Genomic DNA, 18,716 nt, shown 5'->3' with positions numbered 1-18,716 from the left:
CGGCACACTATACTTCTTCTCCAGTCTATCCCGCTTAGTTGGAGCCGTGCAAGATTTATTTTATGAGGGCCAGGCAGTGCTTAAAGTGGGCCGGGGCCTGCCGGGGCCAGGCCCCGGCAGTCTCCAAAAAGTGGGACTGAGCCGGGGCCCTGTCGGGGCCCCCGCCCTACCACAACATTGGCGGGATGCATTATCCCGTCGCGGCCGGAGCCGCGACGGGAGATGCGCCTGCAATGAAGTCAGGCAAGCTGACAGAAGTGGCAGCCAGCCACAGCGACGCTGTCACTAGCTGCCACTTCCGTCAGTCATAGTAACTGCATCTGGTGACCCCTCGAGCGAGAGGTCACCAGAGGCAGTTACTGTCCCTTTGTTTCCCCAGGTCGCCGAGGCGTCTTTAACCCTCGGCGAACCTGGGGATTCCTCGACATATTTCGAGGTTTATAAAAGATGGCTTTGAAAGTACACATTTCAAGCCATCTTTTATAAAGCTTTGCCGACGGACAATGTTGTCCGTAGTCAAAGCTTTATAAAAGATGGCTTGAATTGTGTACATTCAAAGCCATCTTTTATAAACCTGAAATGTTTAAAAAAGATGGCCTGAAAACTAGGCAAACCGTAGGGTATGCACACAAATATATATAAATGTTATATATTTGTGTGCGTACCTTACTATGGTTTGTGTACTATGCAAGCCATCTTTTCTAAACGTAGAAATATGTTACATATTTCTACGTTTATAAAAGATGGCTTGCAAAGTACACAAACCATAGGAAGGTACGCACACAAATATATAACATTTATATATATTTGTGTCTATACCCTACGATTTGCGTACTTTTTAGGCCACGCCCCTCCCACAAGCCACGCCCCCAAATGAGGGCCCCCCCTCGATTTCTTACCCCACTTAAAGCCCTGGGGCCAGGCCCTCCTGCCAAATATCACCCAGAAAAGGCACAGCCTTGATAGTCTTCCATTTGGCCTCTAGCCTTTGGTAAAAGAAGCCCTCCTTCTTGGTTTCCTCGCCAACCAGCTGAAATGGCTCAGAGGCCCTGGCGATCATGGAGTGGAACGATCTCACCTCATCCGGTGAGAAAACCCTGTGAGGAGCATCGAAATGTGGCGATTCATTGTCCGCTGGGACGAAATAGTCATCTTCATCCGTGTGCATGGCCGTATCTGTCTGCATCTATGGATCCGCCGTGGGGGGGTGTAGGGGCCTATGCAGTGGAGGAGGTTGATATGGGGGCGTCAGGGGATGCTTCCTCTTTTTAGACTGAGGCTGATCGGGGGCCTGGGTCACTACAGGTACCAGTGGCATTCTCAGCTGGAGCTCTGACACCAAGGTATGGAGAGTTGGAGAGTTGATAGGATGTCCAATGAAATGTCAGTCGGCTGATGAGAGGGCAAAGAAGGAAAACTCAGCTCTTCGCCGTCATCATCATCCTCATCGCCCTTGTGGACCGTATGCATGGTCTCCTGATCTTCATCATCCATCGATGACACCTCCATATTTTGAGCAAAGACCTGGGAGGAATTTTTTGGGGCCTCCTCCCCCTTCCCTTTTCCTTCCCTGAGGTTTCTGAACTGGAACCTCGGCCAGTGCCTTTACCCCGTCTGGAGTCCCTGCAGCCAAGGCCTCTGCAGTGGTGTCGCGCAATGGGGACAGGGCCACTTTGAGCTGCGGGAGCCACCCTCGTAGGATCAGCACCCTTTGCTGTTGTGGTAATAGTAGCCGTTGATGAAGTTGCTGTAGAGGATCTTGTGTGTGCAGGTTGAGTCTGCTTGGGCTGTGCGTCCTTCTCCTCTATTCTTTGGTTATTGTTTTTTCTCCCGTAGCTTAGCCAGGGTGGGTGGCTCCTTTTTGAAGAGGAGCTCAACGGTAGTCTGGCTATGGATGTGGAAGGTGATGCGGATCGCGCTATCCAACATGGGACCCGCATCAGCGGTGAACCCGGTGGACTCAGACTTGCAGATCTTGGCCCCATCTTAGACCCCCCATGGATGGGGCGACCTCAAAGGACTTTGAAGACCACTCCTCGTACTGGCCACTCCTGGACGAGGCATGACCCTGTTCGAGGCACAGATCAGAGGCCTTGTTCGAGATAAGCCATGCTGGCAGCCTACTATGCCTATCTTTCATCCTCTTCTTAGAGAAACCTAGGCATATCTTGCACTCTACCTCCTTATGGTCCGGGTGTAGGCAGCAGAGGCATTGTAGGTGCTTGTCTTCCACAAACACATTCCGTAGACCGCATTTAGTGCAGGGCCAGAAGACGGACCTTCCCTCCTTCTTCTCCTCCGTCATGGTCGGAGGGCGCGAAGTAGGCCCAAGATGGCCTTATAGAATCTTTGCCCCTGAGTATCACAGTTGCCGGCAGATGAGGAAAAGAGCACACTGGCTCTTTGGAACAAAAATTGAACTTTTCTCGTAGAAACGTGCAGTAAAAATCTGAAGATGGCTGCCAGAGGCGGGGCTTAGGACGAGGACTGCCATTGGATGGGGCAGTATGACCATGAGGACAGTGATTGGTTTAGAGGAAAAATACAGTTTTAAACTGAAAGTGAAACTGTTTTTTTCTTTTACGGAGGAGATGACAGGGAATATTCATGAGCATGTGAATCCATGCCAGACCCCATGCTGGAGAATGGTTGCTTTCCCCGAGTATAGCCGGGTCTGCTTTGGAATTAATGGTTTGAACAAGCCTAGAACTAGCCTGTCCCCCAACTTGTATGCCAGTAATGCTCCTTTGCGACCCTACCTCCTGTTGCTTCTGCTGTGCTTGGGACTCTTGTTCCCCCAGTTTAGGATTTACCAGCAGGTAAAATAGTTGGTATGTGCATTAAACTCTTGCTTTATTTCCTAATACGGGGGACATGGAGAAATTGCAACATTGAATTCCAAGCATGCGCATAATGTTTTGATACATTTATTTCCCATGTTGTTTGTCCCGCGTTCAGCAGCCCATGGTGTCTCCACATTGTATCTTTGTGATTCTCAAGTTTACCGTGGGTCTTATGAACGCAGTGAAATTCGTTTTTTTGTTGTGAATGAGGTTATAACAGTGTTTAAACACACACTATCCGTGACAATCCGAGGTAAATGATTTCCGTTAAAGGGAATGGTCTCTTTATTTACAATGGTGTTGAGCTCTGCCTAAAGGGTGCTTTGGTTTTATATGCTTCACATGACTGGATAATAATGATGTATTTCTTATATAGCGCTACACACCCACAGGTCTCAGAGAGCTGAAATAACAGAAGACATTACTATCCCACATAGTGGTTCTGCAGTGTCTGCATGTGACTGACCTTGGTCATGTGCCAGAGGCTAATGTAGGGTGACCAGGAGATTCCTCCATGGTCTATTCATTCTCTAGCTCGGTGAGGCACCTGGCCGGCCAGCCAGCCCGACAGCCGGGTACAGTTCTTCATCATTGGCTAGTTTAAAGAAGGAGGGGAGATCTGTGATGAAGCCTGTGCATGGGTTTAGTGGTCATGGGAGTACAGGGCCACCACCCATGGTCTGATGCTGGGCACAGTGGAGGTACACAAGGACTCCACAGAACACCACACCTTGCCCCAAAACAAAGGCAGAGGACTTTCACCAGCAGCACACTCTTAATTCTTCACCAGCCCCTTTCATTTGTTTAGACTGAGCAAATTCCCTAATGTCCGTTTACATAATGATTTCTCATTGTGGCGGCCTTGGTTGTAGAAACATCAGCGATTTCTATAGAGACTGAAAAGCACTGTGGCTGCTTGCTGCTGGCATCTGGTGGAGAGCAAGTGCAACCTCTGTCAGTGGGGTGGGGGAGGGGGGCGGAAGAACTCACAGGGGTTTTTCTTGGTGGCACCAGTAAATTGTGTATGACATCCAACATAGGAAACTATCCTCACGGGAGGATAGCTCACCGGCAACGTGATCGCTTTGGAAGCAAGACAACACGAGTGACATAGGTTTGATCCCCAGGTCCGCCCTTAGAAACCTCTGGGTATTAAGTGTGTTATAAATAACCTATCATCATATCATAGCATGAAATCGGCTTCATCCACATTACCAGGCACTGCAGCAGCGACCCATTAGCATCAGGTGCATTAAATGTAAGAATACCCCTGTTCCAGTACTGTCACAGCAACTATAAGCACATACAAGTGTTCCCAATCCCAAATAGGGCAGCCCAATATGAGGGGAACAGGTCTCTATAGGAAGAACGGGCAGTTTGACATGGATTAAGGTGTAAGAAGTTGGTGGGCATGTCATGGTAATTCCCCACTTGTAAGAAAGGTGATTCGGGTACTTAAGGGGCAGTGGGCAGGCAATGCTGTTTGTTCCGAGGTCACTGAAAGATTCCGTAAACAGACGAGTCTTCCTGCCTTTTCTCAGCTGTGAGTTCAAGTTGTTCCAAAGTTCAAGACCTAGGGCATTTATGACTGCTATGCCTTGTTTCTTGCACTCCAACCTGCTCTGGGTATTGTGTTTAGATACTGCCAGAGACATTGTGGTTTACTCGCTTACTTATGTTCATCGAAAGCACAGGGAATGTCATTTAGCTTGCTCCCCAAGTTCTTTTTGAGCTGGAATAACACGATCAGATTCATTTTTAAGTACAGACATAATCTCGTGTCCTGATTTTGGATTCTTTCAGGTTTCATGATCTCCTTCTTAGGATCCCCAGCATAATGTACATTACAGTGATCTAGTCATTAACGTATTAGAGCCCTGATGAGTTATATTTAATGTTTCATCTAGAGGAGGGAAAGGGCCTTTTGGAACATCCTGAGTTGAAAGTTTGTACTTTTTACCCAGTACTGCTGGTGGCACCTGTAATCTGCCATGATGGGGATGAGTACGGTTCCTGGTGCAACAGTGGCCCTGTCTGACCAGGGGGCCCCAAAAGAGGCCACAGCAACAAGCTCCTTTCTCCAACTAATCGTCACCATTGTTTCCATGTCTAACGAATGCAGCAAGCGAAATGAGAAGACGTTTTCTGCTCGAGGCAAGCCTCATACCGAAAGAAAATCATGTCCAAATTGGTACATAACAGTCATATTTCGCAAAAATGTCACTGTGAATATAGGGACAAATGAAAACCAAGCCCACTGTGCATTGTGTGCTCAAAATATTTGCATGTGGCCATAGGGCGTGCACTCGAAAGGAGAACGATTTTCTCTCAAGAATCAGGAAATGTCTAACGATATTCAATTAAAATTACAGTCATGCAGAGACAAAAGTTGTAATTAAATATTAAAGATTTAATGAATCCATTTGAGATTTAAAAACAATCCCCCCAATGAGCCAATTGTGGCAAAACACGTGTAGAGGATACACATTAAGGGTATATAAATAAAATATAATTACAAAGACAACTATTAACACATCTTGAAAACACACATTTTGGGACAAAAACTGTGGATATAAAGATCTGTTCAGGACATGAGCATAAGGGTGAGACCATTTTATAGATATGTTTAGGACATGAGCATAAGGATGAGGACATTTTCATTGATATCAGTTGGTCACAACAACAAGTGTCATACTGAGTTGATGCCTTATTAGCACCTTGCTGGGGGAAGCCAGAGAATTAGGAGGTTTGGAATGCTGTCTGAATCTACCGATCCAGGCCTGTGTTCCCAGCTGCCTAATTGGTGCTTCCCCTCCCCAGCATCTTCCTCCCACCGGCCACTCTCTTATTTTCAAATCCCCCTCCCCATATTTCCAATTACCTGATTGTGGCAGGCTGCTGTTGCTTCATGGTCTGGAGGGTTGCCCAGAGCTATGCCAGTGGTTATGATTAATTCAAGACCTTCCAGCTATCACTTTTTTGTCTTGCTAAAGTCACCCTGAGAAGGAAAGGCATGCCCAGACATGGGTCCCGAGTCTGCCCGGCTTAGAGACCCAAGTTACTCCTCACTTATGATGCCCAAAAAGGCTGAAACATGTATGGGGATGCTTGTGGTCTCGTGCAGAAGGGATGTGACCTACAAAAATCAAGGAAAAATAGTACTGCTACTGGCCAGGTCTATTCCCACTGTTTGTCAATGAATGAAACAACTATATCATAGTAATGGGAATCCTGGTATTGTTGGTACTAATGTGTGAAATCTCTAAGTTTATTACCCATGATATTGTCCCGAAAGAAGAAGAGGGTTGAACAAGAAAACTCACATACAACAATGGTTGTGAATAACGTGCTTTGTATTAAAATTGAAAACATTCAAACATAAAAAAGAAAACCTTTATAGACAATTTACATGTAACCAAATCAAATAATCTTAACATAAATAAATAATGAAATCAAAAATCACAGTTTTGCTTCAGTACACAGATCAATTCGAAGTACTGAACATGTGGCATAGCATGAATAAATGCTGAAATCAAAGAGACTATGCTTAAGTGCATGGGTAGGTATAGAGTACTAACCATACACCGTCCGGGCTTTTGTTAGTGCTTGCTAAATATAAAGTATAGTGCATAGCCCGAAAAGGAGAGGTACACAAATGATTCTAAGTGTACGTCATGACCCATGTATGGCACATGTAGAAATCAACTTGTGTTCAAAGGTAGCTTATATTCAATAAAGCATGTCATATTGCAGGTGCCTAAAGCATCTCATATTACAGGCGCCAACGTGACAGGGGGACCGTATTCAGATTCTTAGTATGAAGTACAGGCCTGACAATAAGTAGTTCATAGACCCCAAAAGTACTTATTGGTACAAATGTCCCCCTTGCATATGGTACACGTTTCGGCGGAGGAAGTATCCATCTCCAAATACATCAGCCGGATAGGTATTATTCTACAAGAACCGCCTTCATCAGGGCAAATAGGTGGCCCCTGTAGTAAAAAAATCAAACACAGGAAAAGAATCATAAATACGAGATTCTTGTGTATCAACACCTTAGTTCCTTCTGGACATAACTGGGTTAAATAGTACCTACAACTGTGTTGTGCAAGGAGAACCGTGTATGCGGTTCTGTTAAAAACATTAAATAGAGTGAAGGGCACAGTAATGCAATAACAAGGGAGCAATCGCATGCTATTGAGATTATATGTGGTGGTGGAAAAATATACCTGACTCACCACTGAAACCTTGTCATGAATCTCGCTTGTGAGGCAGGCTCCCAGGACACGTCGGGCCAGACAGTCAGCACTGCTGTGTCACTAAATGTGAAAAAGTTTGTCTGGAACCAGCCTTTGCACTTGAGTAGCCAAATGGCTGGCTTGCTCTGAAACGGAGGCAAAAAGGGGGGGAATCAAAACTGGGCACGCTCGCACTATGTGTGATTCTAGTCACAGCTGGGTGTAGGTAGAGCTTGGTGGGAACCACGGGCTATATTGAGACCCCTGCCCCCGCAGGGTCATGATTATTGTACCGTCTAAAGAGAGCCTATGTGACCTCTGCTCGTATATAGGGGAAAAACAAATCATTGTAGCACCTAAATGTACCTTGGCTGGAAGGTAGGTCGCTCCTGGGAACCGGATGCCAGTCATAGGGTGCAGCGGAGTGGAACCAAGCCGTCAATATGTCCGGAGCAGAGTTCTAGAAGCTGAGCGAAGGTATTCCGTGCATCCTGATATAAAGGGCAAAAAGATATTTAGTGGGGCAAGGCATGCCCCTAACTCATCAGATCGAAAGTAAGCAGATGGGTAGTACTGGGCTGGAAACTGGAATGCCAGTGTTACCTGGGATGTATACCGTGAAGCACTGTCTTCGTGGTGCTGTCAGAGCGGGAGAGTGTGTTCAAAAAGCGCACGTCCGCTGTGCTGTGGCGAGTGTCTGCTGATCAGCGGCGGCTGTATCCAAGACATATATCGTTCGGGAGGGTGTGTGTGTTTGAGAGCCAGTGAGAGCGCGCTACGTGTAGGGGCCGGATGTGACCTAGCAGCTCGGGCTGGGCTGCTCCTTTTGGGGTAGGAGCAAGCCTGATTTGCATATGGTTTTTCCCCTTCTGTAATGGCTTGGCAGGCTGAAAAACATTGGTCTGGAGGGTTGCCCATAGCTATGCCCGTGGTTGATTAATTAAAAACTTTCCAGCCATCACCTTTTTGTTTTGCTAAAGTCACTCTGAGTGGGACGGGTATGCCCAGACGTGGGTCCCGAGTCTGCCCGGCCTAGAGACCCAAGCTACTCCTCACCGATGATGCCCAACAAGGCTGAAACATGTCTGGTCTCATGCAGAAGGGATGTGACCTAGCAGTTCGGGATGGACTGCTCCTTTTGGGGTAGGACCAAGCCTGATTTGCATATGAATTTTCGCCTTCTGTAATGGCTTGGCAGGCTGAAAAATGATGGTCTGGACGGTTGCCCAGAGCTATGCCCGTGGTTGTGATTAATTCAAAACCTTCCAGCCATCACCTTTTTGTTTTTCTGCTGCATCAGCTCCTGCTCCGTTGTGGCCACCATGGAAATGAAAGAGGGGCTCCATGCCAAGCCCCATTTTCCTGACCCATGGCGGCCATGCTGGGTGATTATTTTCTTTCAATGAACAGGACGCCGCGAGGCAGGCTGTTCATTGAAAGAAAATACTTTGTAAGCACCCACCTGTGGACGAGTGCTAATAGCGTTTAGCACCTATTTCACGGGCTATACCGGGTGGTAACTTCCCAGGGCCCTCATTAAACACCCTCACTACAGGTCCAGGGGAGTTTCCACCTGGTATATTCCGTGGAACAGGTGCTCAACGCTTAATTGTAACAGTATCTAGGGCTATTTGAATCTACAATGGAAATTATTGAGGAACTCATAAATATGAGACAAGATTGAACATATATTATTTTTAAAATATGTAAAATATGTGAATAAACACACTTTTGGTTTGATAAACCATATCTCAAAATGTAAAGTCACTTCCCTTTTCTTTTCTACCAGTTGAATATAAGAAAGGTACAGATGTGTTTGAGGAATGAGCATGCTGCTTTTCTAAGTGATAGCACATTTTTGTTCACTTCCATCTGTCAAGATGAATCCTTATAGTTGCATGTCACAGATGTGATTCTTATCACTCCTATCTCTAGAGCCCCTCCTTCACCCCCAGGGGCAAGCGCGCCCCCCCAGCAGGGGCTATGGTACAGAAATTATAAGTTACTCACTGTACTGACTAACATACTTTTAATCCTTAGTCCCCTTTCCTCCATACTGTATGGGCGTCCCTTCCTAGGGACGGGAGACAGAACCTTTTTCACCAGAAAAACTTTCTTCCCCTTTAAATTTATAGGCGCGCAGAGGAGCAGCCCTGGAAGCATGCGCTAACCTGACTACGACCACCGGCGCCACTACTCAGTCCCTATTGACACGTCAACAATCTTTATTATTGCCTAATGACACCAGTATTATTGTTAGGGGGGAGGATGGTGGGACGTATGGAGGAAAGGGGACCAAGGACTAAGAGTATGTTAGTCACTATGGTGAGTAACTTGTAATTACTCTTACGTCCCGTCCCCTTTCCTCCATACTGTATGGGCGATTACAACTTGTTAGGGAGAATTCTCTGTAAAGGCTAATTTCCCAAACCTAGTGAGTCCCCCAGCAGCTTTGCTGGATTTTTGGGGTTTATTTTTTTCTCCTGCTAAGAGTGAGACTCTTTTCCTCCCACTCTTAGACATGATTTGAGGTGTTCCTTTGACTTTGTATGTGTTCTATGGGCTATGGGGTCCTTTTCCCCATAGGGTTTCATGTGTTTTTGATATGTGGGTTACACAGCACCCTCCGTGCCGGAACCCACGGGTGTCGTAGCGACCCCCAAACATAGACTCCATACCCTGGGACTGACTACTGTCTCCCAGGGCATGTAAAGTCACCATTGGCTTTACTAGTCTCAAATTGTGAACAGAACCAGTACAAACCATCATATTGTGGACGTACTGGTCGGGGCAATTCGATTGCCCCGGGGTCGGTTGTTCGAGGGGGCACTGTCCGGTCCCCCCCCGACCGAGTTTTGGCTGGTGGCAGTGGATACTACTTTTTATATTCGACCGCGAATATATTCCTATGGAATTTTCCCTATGTTCGAGGCTACCACTTTTTAAAATAGCCTCGAACATACCGGCGGTTTATTAAATTAATATAAATTCACCGGTGAGTATTTTCTGCCGAAACTTGGTTCCAAAATGGCGTTTGTGTTCGGTTCTGTGACTCCAACCCAACTCGAGCCCTTTGTTCCACTTTTTGGCAGGCTTCTCCACAGAAGCCTCCAAAAGTGGTGCCACTCTGTCTGGGTACCAAAGGGGGTGTGGGAGGGGGTTTAGGCACCCTGGACTGAGTTGCCTTGGCAACTCAAGTCGCACTCTTGTGTGATTGGCCCCGGCTCACCACTTAGCATGTTTGAGTGACAGCTAGGCTGAATGAATGGGGGTTTTCTGCATAAAAGCAGGGCTTTGGGGACTGGAACTTCAGAAGTCGCCACAGGACCTAAAGAATCCGAGGAGGGAGAAGCCGAGCCGACCTGCAACAATGACACCACCGGTGGAGCCCTGCTGAACCGTCTCACCACTTTTCCCGACGACAGAGGAGATCTCCAGCCCGGAGAGTCTTCTTCCTTTGACTGGTGGGGATAACCAGTTTCCCCGTCTTTTCCCCTTCCTGGACCATCTCGTGGCCGCCTTGCCCGTGCCAAGCACCCCGGCAACCAGAATACCACGGTTTACCACTACCACGAAGAAAAGGGTGGTACCTTGTAACCGGGAAATTCCGCGGCTGGTTTCTTCCCTGGCAGCGCAACGACCTCCAGCTTTCCTCCACGTCGAGGCCTCCTCTTCCTCTGGACGAAACACCGACTGCCCCCGCTGCCAGGAACAACTGCCCCCGCTGGAGCGTTCTTCCCATTTTCAGGTACTGTGTCCCGCCTGGCTTCCCTTGCGACAGATCGTTCGGGGTGACAGTAAATCCTCGACTTTCTAACCTGCGTTAGCCTGGCACCTGTTAACTATCTTTTCCTGACTTGATCTCAATCTTTTTGTGACCTATTTACAAAGACTCTTTGGGTATAACCCCACTGTGTGATCCTGGACACATTTTGCATGCTCTCTCTAAGAGTGAGCCTGGCATTTGAACTTCCTTGCTCTCCAGTTGACTTTGCCTAACCTGCCTCACTGTGGTTCTTTGAAAAGTATTGAAATTTGTGTGCTTCATAACTCTGCCTTTTCCCTCCCTTTTTAAAAACTTATTAGAGTGCCATCTTATGGTAAGCGCTCACCTCTGTCTGAAAATAAGTTGATGTTTCTCATTAAGACTTGTCTAATAAGTAATTAGGGTTGTATATATATAATAGTGACTGTGTGTTGAATGTATTTACCTCTCTTTGTGCTAGTGTAATTTACAAGTGTGTCTTTAAATAAATAATTATATACTTTTACACCAAAGCTCTGGTCAGTGTTTGCTTGTGCTACTGTATCTCTGTACCTATTGTGTATACTCTATATACTGCCTAACTCATCTTGAGAGAGGTCTGACTGCTCAGCTACAGCTACCAGGTAAATCTGGGTGGTACAGACTGCTACCAATTGGGTTTACTGCCAACCACCTGTAGTCCTAAATCTTTTGCAGTGGTCCCTAAGGGAACTGCACAGGTTTCTGCCTAACACAACTGAATGTAGCCCCAGGGTGGAGAGGAGACCCTCCTTAAGCAAACAAGTTCCTTTGAACCGCCTTTCCGAAGGCCGCGTCTGACATGGAGCCGGCGCCCAAACAGTAATTCTTACAGAAAGCTCAAGGGGTGGCCCAGGTAGCTGCCCTGCTTATGACCCGCCACAGAACCTGCCGCTGAAATGCGATGGCCGTGGTCTTAGCCCTGACGGCATGGGCGTGCATGTTGGCTGGCAGTGGCTTGCGCTACCCCTCATAGGCCTCTTTGATGGCCGCAACCATCCACCTTGCGATGGAGGCCTTGGATGCCTGATAACCGGGTCTGGAGCCCCCAAAGGTGACAAAGAGTGCTTCCGACTTGCGGAAGCCTTTCGTCCTATTCAGATAGAATTTCAGAGCACCTCTGACATCCAGACAGTGCAAGACTCTCTGAGCCTTATCCTTGGGGTCAGCGAAGAATGTAGGTAGGACTATTTCCTCGTTTAGATGGAACGTGGAGAGTACCTTAGGTAGGAATGCCGGGTGAGTCTGCAGGACCACCTTATCCTTGTTGAAAGTGGTATAGGGCTCTGAAGCCACCAGAGGCTGGATCTCGCTGATTCCGCGAGCGGAGGTGAGATGTATTAGCAGAGCTGTCTTGATGGTGACCAGCCTGATGCCATTGACTCGAAGGGTTTGCGTGCCAAGGCTCCCAACACCACATTGAGGCCCCACACAGGGTGTGGCTTCTTGATGGGCGGGTAAAGCCTGGGAAAGCCCGCCAGATGTTTCTTGACTAACGGGTTGGAAGAGGAGAGAAGACCTCCTCCTCCGAATTGCTGTAGGCCCCTATGCCTGCGAGATAGGTGCAACATGTGTCCACCTGTACGCCTGAGTGGGCAAGGTGTACTGAGAAAGAGAGCACATCGTCCAGTGTGCACGCCAGGGGGTTGATCTCCTTAGAATCTGCCCAGTGACAGAACCTGCTCCATTTACTCCTGTATTGGCTCCTAGTGGCCTTGCTCCTAGCACCCTGGATTAGCTCGAGGTTAGCCTGAGATAGGTTCAGGTGCTTGAGGGTGATCTGCTCAGGAACCACGCTGCAAGGGCTAGCTTCTGAGGAGCAGGTGGAGAACCCTGCCGCCCTGCTGGGACAGGAGAGACGCTGGGCCCAGCGGAAGGTGAATGGGTGGTCGTGCGAGAGGCTGAGCAATTCGGAGAACCACAGTCTTGCCTGCCACCAAGGCACTATCACTATGATGCTGAGGTGACAAGCCTCCTTTATCTTGCGGAGTACCCTGGGGATCAGGGGTGTCGGCGGAAAGGCATAGGCTGTCATGCCCACCCATTGAATCTGCAGGGAGTCAGGGCCTAGTCCCTGCCAAGACACAAACTCATGGCACTTCCTCTTCCTCCAGGAAGCAAATAGATCCACTTGAGGATGGCCCCATGTGTTGAAAACCACCTGCAGCACCTGGTCGTTCATTTGCCACTCGTAATTGTCCGCTCCGAGCCTGCTGAGTCTGGTCGCATCCAAGTTGTTGATACAAAACCAGTCACACCGCGCCAATTGTGATAAATCAAAATATGCTTCCGATGCACACGTGATTTATTAGCATTGAACTGATAGATGCAGCCTGACACGTGTTTCGAGCATAAGCTTTCTCTTCTTCAGAGGCTCATTGAAGATTACATTAATGTAAAGATATAATAAAAATTGCACACATTTGTTAATCGAGACACCCAGCAAGACGTGACAAGTGACAATATGTATCAAATTCAACAAAATATTCATGATTGTAAACCGTTGTAGAAAACGATGGGTCTATCATGTATGCCCAAGAATAGACACCATTTGAACATCAATATTCATGCAAAATCATCAAAACAATTGAAAATAATAATTCATCAAAAAATAGTAGAAATAACATTGGAAAGGGAGAAAGAAAAGGGTCAGGGGTCAAGAAAAAATGCAAAACAATCAGCTAGTAAAGCGTCTTCTTTTGATGGTCACAAAAAATTTCATAATTGCACAACGAAGCAACAGCTCCCCAAAGTTCAAAAACAAAATTGTGTAACGGTACCTTGCATCTGTTATGGGTATTCCCAAAATCTCAAATAGATCCAGTCTGGTTGAATTACCAGCTGGTATTCCCTAGGATAAGCGAAAAACTGCAGTGAAGCACAGAAATAATGCGTCACATAACAGTACGTGTTAGTTCTCCAAAATGCTGAACTGTACTTCCAATTAGAAAATCATAACTGCTTAACATACCTCTAATCCTTCGCAGTTGCAGTAATTGATTATTACGATCACGAAGAACACCATGTCCATCCAAATAGATCCATTAAAAGTAATTGGTGAGGCAAAAGTAATTGGCCATAATTGTAAATAGAAGGGAAAGAGAGCACACACATATGTCCATCAACTTTACTAAACTTCAAATAACCATACCAAATAAGATCCAATTGCGTACTGTGAAGCCGCGATTCCGCGGAGGTCTAAGGGACTATGTGCTAAGAGTCTTACCATGTCAATGCGTGTAGCTGTTCTGTATTCAGACGCTAAGCGCTGGGCGGTTGTTTAAACATATATATAGGTTTGTGGGACTAGACCGAGCTACCAGGGCGCAAGCATTTGCTGCTTGCTGCCTCCATCTTGGATGTGTATCAACTATGTGAAGTTAGCGGCTGCCGCTCCAGCCCAGTTCTAATACTGTATGTTCACCTTGAATATGGAATTTGTATATATATTCAACATCATGCCTTGATTGCATTGTATATTTAGCTTGCATATATAGGTTATACATATATTTAATTTAGATGAAGGGGGGCGTGGCTATCTGGCCATGGAATAGGACGTGCTTCGTGATGTGCTCCTGACGTTCCGACTTTATTTTTGCTAACGTTACCCGTTGAAACTGTAACGAGCGCTTGGAACTTTGGGGATCAGGCGTCAGAAGCTGCACGCTATGTGGAGCTCGAAGGAGAAGTTCATTGTGCCGGTGGATCATGAGATATATATATTTTAGTTGGTGCGGCTGTGTGACCACTTTGTTGCCAAGATGGCGGCTAACAAAGGAGAGGCCGGCGGCGAGAAATGAAACTGGGCCTCATTAGGACCCAGGCGGTAAGGGGTTTACGCCGGCGTAAACATTGCCGACCCTTACCGCCTGAGTACGAGTTCCCTTAGCGCCATGGCGGATCTAACACCTGCTTTTAGCAGGCGTTAAAATCCATGGCGCTAAGGGACCTTGTTGTTAATTACGCCACCGTAATTTACGGTGGCGTAATTAACGCCTTCCCCACTCCCATTATGCCCTATGGGGCAAAAATGGGAATGGGGAAGGGTAAATGGGGATTGGGGACTTACCGCCCCGCCAAGGTCGGAATGGGGCGGTAAGTCCGCCAACCACCATGGCGGAGTTGGCAGCTTAGCGCCATGGACCATGGTGCTAATAGCGCCATGGTCCTCCGCCAACGTCCTAATGAGGGCCACTGACTCCCCGAACCTGCAGGACAAGGCTGCAGACGATTGCCTGGATGACGAGTACTGCATTCCCCAAGAAGGCTGAGATACATCCACACTCCTGGGCTGGGAGGCGGCGGTGACTAGCAATTGCAACAAGGTTGCTCATGCGGCTCTGCAGACGATGATAGCCTGCGACAACATAGGAGAAAGGCTGGCTCTGCCTCCTCCTTGAAGCGGACTGCGGCGGGTGATGTAGCAGTGGCTCTGATCTCCGTGCTTCATGAGGGAGACCGCTTGCAATGTGATCAGAAGAGACCGAAGCAGTGAGCGAACGTGGAGCTCAGCCGCGCGCAGGATACACGGTGCCGGCATATAAGAGACACGCGACGCTTGAACAGGGAAGCTGTGTCATGATCTCTGCTTCCAAAAGATCAGGACTTGCCCGACTCCCTTGGAAGCAGACCCATAACCCCGGTTCCGAGTGCCAGACAGTCCCAATTGGGACCTTTTGGACCCTGTCCTGGCGCCAGTGGCACCAGGCTCATAAAGATGCCCAGTCCCAGCGCTGGAAGCGCCGGGCTCATAATGCTTGGGTGGACTTACCTGCAGCAGACCATGCTGCTTACTTACCTGCCAGTTGAACTCCTGATCCTCTTCTGTTTGGGACTACTTTTCCTGTTGGGTGGGGCAGGAGCCACTCCCTAGGTTCAGAACACTGGAACTCTTCTGGAAAGCAGGAACTCTTTTCTTACCTAGGCGTGGCTGTGGAAGGAGACACCTAAGCACTACAGGAGGCTATTTAAACCACACCCGATGGATGAATCTTGCTATGCGTTATTCTGCATTCTCTGCAGCAGAACGCTCATCGTGTCTTCTGCTTCTGATCCTGGGCCTAAGGGAACAAAGGCTTACCATCCTGGAATCCAGTCTTCAGCAGCACCTGTAAAGACAAAGAAAGAACAGGTTAGCACTGCGGTCTTCAGTGGCAGCGCATCTCTTACCTGGTCCATCGGCTGTCACCAACGCCTCGCGCTGCATTCCGGCATCTGAAAGACAAAGGCTTACCTACTCTTCGCATGCTCCGGAGGTCTTCGCACTGCATTCCGGCATCTGAAAGACAAAAGCTTACCAGCTCTTCGCACGCTCCGGAGGCCTTCGGCGCTGCATCCCGCATCTGAAAGACAAAAGAAGGTGCGTTTAAAGACATTGGGCAACTTTATTACTCACGTGCCATTACTCCTTCCCACGCCGAATCCAGTGGGTATTCCAGCACCCTTCAGCTTCTCTAAAGCTCCGAACTTGTACCTGCAAGATAAAAGGGACAGTTAGTGCGCATCGTGAAGCAGGCTACAAGCGCTTACTTACGTGCTTCCAGGCGCTTCTATTCCTCACACGGGTTCGATCCTCAACTCTCATCAGCCCGCCATCCGCCATCGCCGGAACCTTGCAAAACAAGAGATATCATTACAAAAGACTTTTAAGACATTTGAAGTGCCCAGAACTTACCGTTCGTGCAGTTAACGACGGACAGCAGTCCTCTGAGGTCAAGAGGCCTGCACCCTTATCCAGTGAAGAAACTGGTTACGGCACCCTGCCCCGAGGCAGATGGAGAGCTCGGCGTTCACTTACCTAAGGTGAGGGCGTTAACCTTTGGGGTTCTACAGGAGAAGAGAAAGGGAAGAGGAGAGAGGCACCCAATAACCCCAGTACATTAATCCCATATTTTCTATCTGCAGACATCTTACTCTTCGAGTCAGACATACAGTGCACAGAGGTCCAGCCCAAAGAGCCAACCGTGTGTTACACATCACCTTTGAAGATACGGCATTCACCCAGTCAAGACCGGCGCCTCTGCGGGAATCAGGTGAGCGTTACAAGCTGTGCGAGGTGAGCTGTGAGCGCACGTCCGTGACCATACGGACGGCACAAACTTCAGTAGATGAGGGCTGGACCGGCATCGGGCGGCGCTGGGGCCGTCAAGAGCTGCGGGGCTCAGCAGTGCATGAGCCACCGCAGCATGACACAAGCAGCGCTTGAGGTGCCGTGGGAAGACTGAGGAAGGCGCTGCACACCGAGCTAGCAGCGGTATAGTTGCTGTGTTATTCTACCTGCACCGTACACAGAGAGGAACATTAATAAGTGGTCCAGTTGGGAATTCTGCACGGTGCGGTGCAATATACTTCAATAAGAGGTGGATGCACTAGATACACTACGAACAGAGGCCCAGGGGACCTAGGATGCCAGATGGGTACAACAGGCGCTAGGTGACACCGGAAGCGGATAAAAGGGCAATATAGACACGTGTTCAAAATAAACCCGAGGGGGCGCCCGGCCCGGCATATGCTAACGGTGCCTAAGCGATCTGACTGCAGGAGGAGGTAGCATTGGATACTTGGGGCGACAAGGCCTACGGACGCTAAGTGATACGTGGGAGACCGCAGCCCACCTGAAAGACAATTCTAAGTGCCATATTGAATGTGAGTGGGGAAAATTGGGAGCCAGATGATTGTCGAACCAAGGACGTCGCAACAGCTGCACCAAGACGGAGCCGTACAAGAGTGAAGGGTAGCACTATGTCGGCGAAAGGATTGAGAGTCAAGACCAAGCAACCCACGATGGAGGTCTTCACGAAAACACAGTGGACCCCCTCAACATCGGCGCAGGGCATGGTCGTGACTCCTGCGGAAGACGCCCCAGAAGGGGATAAGCACCAGATCCTGGAGGCTATAACGGGACTGAGCGCTAAATGGGACTTGGCAATGGCGGACTTACGCACAGCTCTGGAGAACAAGATTGATGCTGTGGGAACAGAACTCACCCTGTTACATCAAGATGTCAGGGCACTTGCAGAGAGAACTAGTGGCCTGGAAAGTGAGGTAAAGGTTAACACAGACGTTAGCACAAACAATGCGAAGGAAGTTCATGTTTTAAAACAACAGGTTGCCAATCTGGAAAATCGTGTGGAAGAAGCGGAAGGGAGGGCAAGGAGAAACAACATACATGTGGTCTGCCTGCCGGAGGGGGAGGAGGGCCAAGACCCCACAAACTATGTGGAGAACATGATCCTACAAGGGATTGGAGCAGGGAATCTTTCGCAGGGATTCACGGTGGAGCGGAAACCTCGGCCAGGGGCCCTGCCAAGACCGATCATCGCGAGGATCCTGAACTATAGAGACAGGGAAAAGATCCTGGAATATTTTCGCAAGGGCGGAACGATAGAGGGAGCATCCACCAACATCACAGCGTACCCGGACTATACGATGCTGGTGCAGAGGCAGAGGTACAGTTATGTCGCCGTCAAAAGAAGGCTGAGGGCAGCGGGAGTCAAATATATGCTGCTGTACCCGGCAAGATTGAAGCTGTTGCATAAGAACAGAGCGCTTTTTTTTTATACCCCGGAGGACGTGGTGACATGGCTGGACCTGCAGGGTTGCCCGGAGCAAGAAGCGGATCGTGACCGGCAGGAGCATGACGAATGAAGATTTTGTAACACGGACACGATGGGGGTAAGTGGGAGGAGGACCCTAATTGTAAAGGGAAATTGTAACCAGCTGAACTTTGAGCAACGTCCGAGCCCAGTGCTCGACATGGAATGGAATATAGTGGGTGTAAAAGCAAATGGTAACTGTATAGCATCACCATATGCGCAATATTTCTAAAAAAGGAGCAACAGAACATAAGCG

The sequence above is a fragment of the Ambystoma mexicanum genome, chromosome 2q, assembly GCF_040938575.1.
Source record: "Ambystoma mexicanum isolate Mex_15411 chromosome 2q, UKY_AmexF1_1, whole genome shotgun sequence".
NCBI lineage: Eukaryota > Metazoa > Chordata > Amphibia > Caudata > Ambystomatidae > Ambystoma > Ambystoma mexicanum.
Note: the sequence above shows the minus strand (reverse complement) of the source record.